At 35.7% G+C, this 7413-nt stretch overlaps 1 long non-coding RNA gene across 1 annotated transcript; it reads left to right on the forward strand.

Annotated features, from left to right (window-relative positions):
* The first annotated feature begins 936 nt into the window (after nt 1–936).
* LOC120440602 lies at nt 937–4423 on the forward strand. The gene is made up of 5 exons (XR_005613378.1): nt 937–1159; nt 2030–2285; nt 2453–2620; nt 2739–2834; nt 3284–4423. It is a non-coding gene; the product is annotated as an uncharacterized LOC120440602 (long non-coding RNA).
* The last annotated feature ends 2990 nt before the right edge of the window (nt 4424–7413 follow it).

Raw genomic sequence — 7413 nt, forward strand, 5'->3', positions numbered from 1 at the left:
GCATAGCAACCATAACAACGCATGTATTTTCTGAAAAATCACAAAATGAAACTCAAAACTTAAAGAGGGATAAGATGAAAACGGTAACAGATATGAAAAAGCTGAATCATTAATGAATAGCCCAATAATTTGTGAACATTTTAAAGTTTGAATGGTTGTTCTAGGCGAAAGTATGAGAATGTAGTTAAGTTTCAAAAACAAGCAAGTTTTAGCAGAATTGTGGAAGTTTTCCATTCATTTCAATGGGACAAAAAAAAGCATAAAAAGCTTAATATTTTAAAAAGTATAATAGCATAAAATACCAAAAGTCATAGCCATCATTAGCAGAAATAGCAGAATAGTTTAAAATTTGAACGGTGAAAATCGGCTGAAAATTGTTAAAGTAGTTAAGTGCCAAAAAACGTACAAAAAGTGGCAACTAGAATAATAAAGTATAAAGAATAAAGAGAAACAGGAACTCAATAGTGTGGATGCATAAAGCATCCACACAATAAAGTATAAAGAATAAAGAGAAACAGGAACTCAATAGTGTGGATGCATAAAGCATCCACACAATAAAGTATAAAGAATAAAGAGAAACAGGAACTCAATAGTGTGGATGCATAAAGCATCCACACAATAATAATAATAAGAATAATAAATCCGACGAATAGTAATATGTGTGCCTCTTTCCATAGGCACACATAATGAGTTCCAACTACTTAAAAACCTGTTATAAGTTAATACACCTTTATTTTTTTGAGTAGTTTGAACAAGTGTGTTTTTTCAAGTTATCAGTACTTGAATATATTGATTAGTTTCTGACATTGCCCTCAAATAATTTGAGTTTTAACACTGACGTCACTTACGTGCCTCACGTGCGTGCGCACGTGCGCCACCTGTTTCTTTATGAAGTGCTGGCAACCATCTTGGATTCCTCGCTTCGAAAAGTGCGAATGCCCGCTTGTTACTCCGAAAGAAACTTGTGGAAAGTTAATATCCGAACAGAAATAAAAACATTTGTGAAGGATTTTTTTTGCTGCATTGCCTTTGACGCTGGATAAAGGAGGACGTGCTGTGGTATGTTACGGACTTTTGAACTGGAACAGCTAACGCTCTGCACTTGGCTAGCTGCATTTACCGCCTATGCAGCAAATTTGTCTTCAGGAGCGCTTTTGTGGTAAGTTTTATTTTTTCTGAAACTGTAGTTCTCCTTTGTAATATGGTTTTTTATCATCATAAATGTACAACTGTAGCAGGCATTTAAGAATTACATGCATGAGTCGTTTTATCCATGTCGCCTTGGCCCCAAAGTGTTTTGCATGAATTATGCTAATAAGCTCACATTTAGTATAACACATTATTAGTCCCAGCAGAGGCACTACTCATACTTTTCTTATCTCTTATTATTTTAAAAGGAGTCTTTAGAAGGCGTTTCTGGATTTGCAGATTATAAACTACCTTGTGGTTAAATTGTTGAATCAATATGCACTGCTGCGCTGCTTCACACTTAGCGCATACATGGATATTGACTTTGGCTAACCCATTTGCTAACTGGTGGAACTTGAAACTTACGTTTAGTTCTCTGGAGTTGTACATATTAAAACTGGGGCAGCAAAATTGTAGGCACAGGACACACTTACAAAAGCAGTGATTACTCAATACATAATTAGGCGGTATTACTTGGTTTACCTTGCAAATAAATGTAGAAGCTTCTGAACTGTAAAATTGTTGTGCCTGGTCTATTTTAGGTTAACTTAAGGGTGAATCCATCAATAATATATTTACCAAACAGTTATTTTTTCATTTTATTTTATTCTGATGCCCAGTGTTTATTAGTGAAAGACTTATTTTTTTTTTTTCTGTCAGGGGCTGGGTCTGTGACCCAGCATTTTGAGTTTTTTATGTATTTTTACTTTCTTATGTTATATTGAAATGAGGTGAAGTTCATGTATTGTTGTTATTATTAGTTAAGGTTTAGTTGAGTTCTGGGCTAGTTATGTTTCATCTGTGTCTCCTTGGTTATGTGTCTTTTCTGTTCTCTGTGTAGTCTGTCTTGTCTTCTGTGTTTTACTGTTATGTCCATGCCAGGGCAGAAGTAAATTTTCAGGGGTGAAGATGCTGTTCACCTTGACCAGCTAAGACTACAGATTGTAGATGAAGTCGAGAAAAGTGAAAAGAATCCTGTCCTGATTACAAAGCTGATGCACACAACTTTGGCCTTGCGATGCAAAGAGATCATCAATGATGACCTACCAGTAGGTCAGATCCGGGATTGCTGGCCTACTCTGAAATTCCAGTCCCAGGTAAGAATGTATATAGATGTATCTAACAAGATGTATTTTATATCAACTTCTGTTATCTGGCCTGTCTGAACAAATTATGCCTTTGGAGTGTAAGGATTTTGATGTATTTTGCAAAGATTTGTAGACTAATTGAAACTTGTAAACATAAATTTATCCTGTGTGTTCAGATCTGTGCAGAATTCCACAGGATTACAAACCTCCACCTGAAGAACCACTTTTATGCTGTGTTGGACCAACATGCTCCCCTGCTCCAGAGCTTATTCAGAAGGAAAGCTGTTTGCACAGGGAACGTGTCTGATGTCCTGTCTCAGCTCTTCAGAAGCTAGAATCTCCAGGTTCGTGGGTTTTGTCTTGTTTTTGAGCTTTATTTAATTTGATCAATTTTTCAATTTTAACTACCATTCTTGACTAGGTAAGCCAATAATTTAAAATAAAGATTTTCTTGTGATGTAGGAACAAGCTGATATCCATGCTCAACGTGCTGGCGTGCTTCATGCCCTCCCTGCCTATTTGTACGAAGACACCTCTACCTTCATCAAAACTTCGGATGTAAGTTTTGGACAAAGTTGTGAACAATATCTTAGTAGCATCCTTGTATAGATTTCACCAAACATTGTGACATTTTGACAGTGTGAGAAGCATCTCCATGCTTGGATCTGTCTACAACAGTGTCCATGTCACATAATGGGAAACACTACATGTTTTTAATGTGTGTAGACCTTCTATAATGTTCCTAGCCCAACCATACATCACTGTACAAATGAAAAAAATATAACTCCCATTGACTTTGTTGTTATTGCTACGAAGAGGTATGACTTTGCTTTACTAAAAGTACTATTTTTGTCAGTTTATTTTCTCAAATCTTTGGTGTGTTGTGGCTTTTTTTGTTGTTCAAACAATTGATTTCTGAGCTAGTAATAATCCAGAAATGTGACTTGTATAGATGAAAGTAAGAGAAATAGGAATGCACTAACATGTAGTAATTTTGTTTTCTGTAGATGATGCATACTGATAGACCAGATATTAGTGAAGTGCCACTTGGACTCCTCCTGATCAGAGCCAATTCCAGCGATGCAACATTCTTCTGCCCTGAGAAGACTGCAGTTTTGGTCGAGGGTAACATGATCATTGATTTCACCACCCTGGCTGATGCATTTCTAGTAATATTTGGACTTACCTACGCCCTGCACCTAAGCTACCCAAAATGTTTGGCCAACATTTTTGACTTTATTCAGAAAGTTTTGATGGGTCTGGAGGGTGGGAAGTTAAAGCCCAAAGTGCTGAGTCTTAAAAATGATCTTTTGGCAGCAGAATAATGTCCAGGATTCCTACACAGCCCTCAAGTGCCTGTTAAAGCAAGTAATTCAGTTTATCATGTTTCCAAGTCTGGATAAGTTTAAAAAAAGAGAGAGAGAGAGAGAGAGAGAGAATAGAATAAAGAAATCTTTGCAGACTCTGTTTCATACTTCATTATCTAAAAGCCACATCCAAAGTAAAAGGGGTGATTTTATTTTATTTTTTCCCCATCATCACTTGTGTTTTAGTTGATTGTGTTTTTAGTCAGATAACTGTAAATCCATACAGAAAATGAAGGACAATCTCACTACATTTCTGGCTTCTAGGTGGGATCTTGAATGTCACTTAAGGAACGTTCCTCCTGAACTACTCATAACTGACATAAGGCGGTAAGGAGGTTTATAACACTTTGTTTTATGTTTCTAAAGAAGTATTTTTCTATTTAAAGTTTTATTGCTCTGTTGTTGAGACTGTGATTGCACTCTACAAATGTGCATTTTGCATAACCACAGTATTGGCATATTAAAAAGGTTACCAATTATATTTCAGTGTATTAGCTGCACTATACGGTAATTTACTTTCATTCAGTTTTCCCACTTAATAATGCAGGATTTTCTTTTCCTTTTGTTTTTTTAATAAAAAGGTCATACTCATGTGTTAATCAAATCTGAATACTCTTAAAACATGTTGTGAAATTCTTTATTTCTAATATTGTAACCTTGTGCCAAAACTGGACATTTCTGACATTATTCCCTATAAAATGTGGTGGATTTATGTCTTTGGGCTTTTTGTCAGAAAAGCTATGTGTTAAAGTAACTCAATAAATTTGTAACTTGAATTTATATTTTCTGTCTTGTGTTTTACAAGTGTAATTATTTTGGGCACATTTTTATATCAAATTCAAAACACAGTAGATTTGGATATTACAAGAGTTTTATTTTTAAATTTTTGAGTTGTATTAGCTTAAAATGGTTAACATTTTGAAACTAAATATTAATTCCTAAAAGTTACTTAAGCTAGATTTGTACTTGAAACTCAAAATATGAAGTAGAGAGTACTAAACCAAAAATGTGGATATAACATAAAAACATTTATCAATAGTACTTAAAAATATTTATTTAAAACTAATAAATAAAGTGTGTTTATTTAACTTTTATTTTTAAGTTTTAGTTACTTAAAATATTTTATGTAATCAGTTTCACCAAAGGTTTTGAGTTAACTTAACTTATTGGGTTTTACAGTGTAGTTGAGCTTTTTGATTAAAAATGGAAGGTGAGAACTTAGAGGAGGACATCCCAGTTTTGAAAAGACTGAGCTGGGGCAAAAATGACAGCACCTGCCACAGCCACCTGAGGCTTCTCGATGAGAGGTGAAACGTCTTCAAGAAAATTATCGAAGTCCAGGCGCTTTTCTTTCCAAGCTCCTTAGACTACGATGACCTGGATGACTGAGAATCTTCACAGACATATCTTTCCATAATATCCTTTTTTATAATGTAGTACATGTGTACAGTGTAGTAAAGATAATTTCTTTGTATTTATTTTTATGTTACACAGACTTTATGTAATTGGCCTGAGTCTGTGGACTTTTGTTACACTGTAAAATGTAATATTGTGTTTAATTAAAAATATTAAATAGGCTGAACTAAATTTTTATCAATTTGTTATTAGAAGTCAATTTAAATAAGTTACCAGTACTTTTTATGCAAAAACGCTGATAAACTCCATTTATTTGAGTTGTCTTAACTTAGAAAAACTAAGTAAGCTGGAAGTTTTGCTTCTCAGTGCGGAAGGATGAAAGATGTGTTTTGAAAATGCCACGTGACTACCGTCCTCCTCCCTGATCAGTCCGCATGTTCACGGTGCATTTTTTATGGAATATGTTGAGCAAACCTGGAGAAGCGTCAGCTCAAGATATTATTGTTGTCATTGCTGTGGATCTTTACCTGATACACTGACTTGGTGAGTAAATGTTTACTCTTATTCAAACTGATTTGTGGCTTCTCTTAGTTTAGCACCAGGTTTAAAATCTTGCTAGCTAGTTAGTCTTAGCCTAGCGTTGCTGCTGCCGCTGGGCTCATGTTACTTAAAAATTAACACCACAGCCTTAAAAACCTTACATAAAACTATGTGGTGAAATTTTCTGTTGATTGTTTGAAATAAATAAGTGAGATAAGAGCCCAGACAAAATTCTTCGGGAGGTGCAGCCGTTAGGGGTGGGGTAGGTGTGGGATGTGGGGGGTGGATAACAGAGCACTCCGAAAACGTGGAAGCACTTTTGCAAATATGTGATATTTTGATAAATTAAGTAGATATTTGAGCATTACACAGCTACATTGTCGCCTGAAAATATCTTAAAAGGTTATTTTGTGACCCAGAAAGGGTAGTCTGGGGAAAAGGAGGATCGCATTTGTCGGCCACGGTTGTCGGAGCCTGTGCGTACTTGTAAGCGCGGCAATGGCGGAGGTGCGCCGCTGAAAAACTTATTACTTTTTCTGGGTCACAAAATAAACTTTTGGGCTCACGTTTTCGGAGACGTCTATTTTTTTTTTCATGCTTTGTGGCAGCTTTAGAACATCTGTTGCGTCTATTAATGTCAAATCTAGCCTTTATTTAACAACATAAGCAAACTCTATGTTACAATGATTGCACAGCCATTAAGGATCAAATCAGTTTCTGAAAAATGTTCTGTTTTTTCTCCCTCTGCTTGCTTCTTACTGTCTTTGAGGCTCGGGACCAGCACTCCTGTTGTTGGACAGAAAGACATCAGTAAGTATTTTGGTTTTCCAATATATTAGCAACTGTCAGTGACATTTATATTAATCAGGCTGAACTTTAATCATACTTTAGATCAGCCTGTTTTACTTATTGTTTTATTTGTGCTTTGGTTTGGGGAAGTTGTTTTTTTACTGATCTTTTCCTTTCTTCTGTTATTAGACTTGAGATATGACTGCACTGTGCTGTTGCTGGTGACTCCAGTTAATTCTACAAGACATGCTGTGTAAGTAAACAAACAACAACAGTTTGGTCTGCATTTCTTGAAAGATCACATCCCCCAAACTTAGTTTAGAGGGTCTACACTGTATATAGTGAAGTCTGCAAGTTTTCTAACAGCAAAATCTGTTTTGTGCCCAAAATCATTTTGCACATCATTAGAATGAAAGTTATTGGCCATGCTTGCATAGCCCTTTTTAAAATGATGCTTTCATGACATTGTGTGTTGCATGGTGGTCACGGCTATCCAGACTGACAATTGGGACATTGAATGTCACCTCTCCGGTGGGGAGGGAGCCTGAGATTGTCTAAATTGGAGTCTGTTTTATACCAAATGCAGAAAAAAATGTTTTAAGAAAGCATTAAGTTCATGTTCCAAAAAACATGATTGTTTGCTTGCAGGACACCAGGAGAGATGAGTCCTCCGTCACAGATGGTGTGGTCAGTGAAGATGGTCGCCTGCAGGTTCAAGCTCATTACATCTCCAACCCACATCCACTGCCACTGTACTTAAGGGAAGTTAAAGACTTTCTTCTGCACCTACATTTGGATCACCTAAATCAATGACAGTCATTCAGGCAGTAATGCCTGGACTGGAAACAAGCATCCTTAAAATATTACAACATTCCAGCTCCTGTGTTGGAATGACAAACGAATGTGTTGTTTAAATTAGAGACTGCACTTGTGACAGAACAATAAATATTTTATGTTGATTATATAAATAATGTAAGTACAAAACAAACTTGTGGTAGGCCTAAACTTATTTTCAGAATAATTACATCTGAGACTTTGTTTCGTTGTAAGATTATAACAGTGATGGCAATATAATTGTTTGTTGT

The sequence above is a fragment of the Oreochromis aureus genome, linkage group 6 (genome assembly GCF_013358895.1).
Source record: "Oreochromis aureus strain Israel breed Guangdong linkage group 6, ZZ_aureus, whole genome shotgun sequence".
NCBI lineage: Eukaryota > Metazoa > Chordata > Actinopteri > Cichliformes > Cichlidae > Oreochromis > Oreochromis aureus.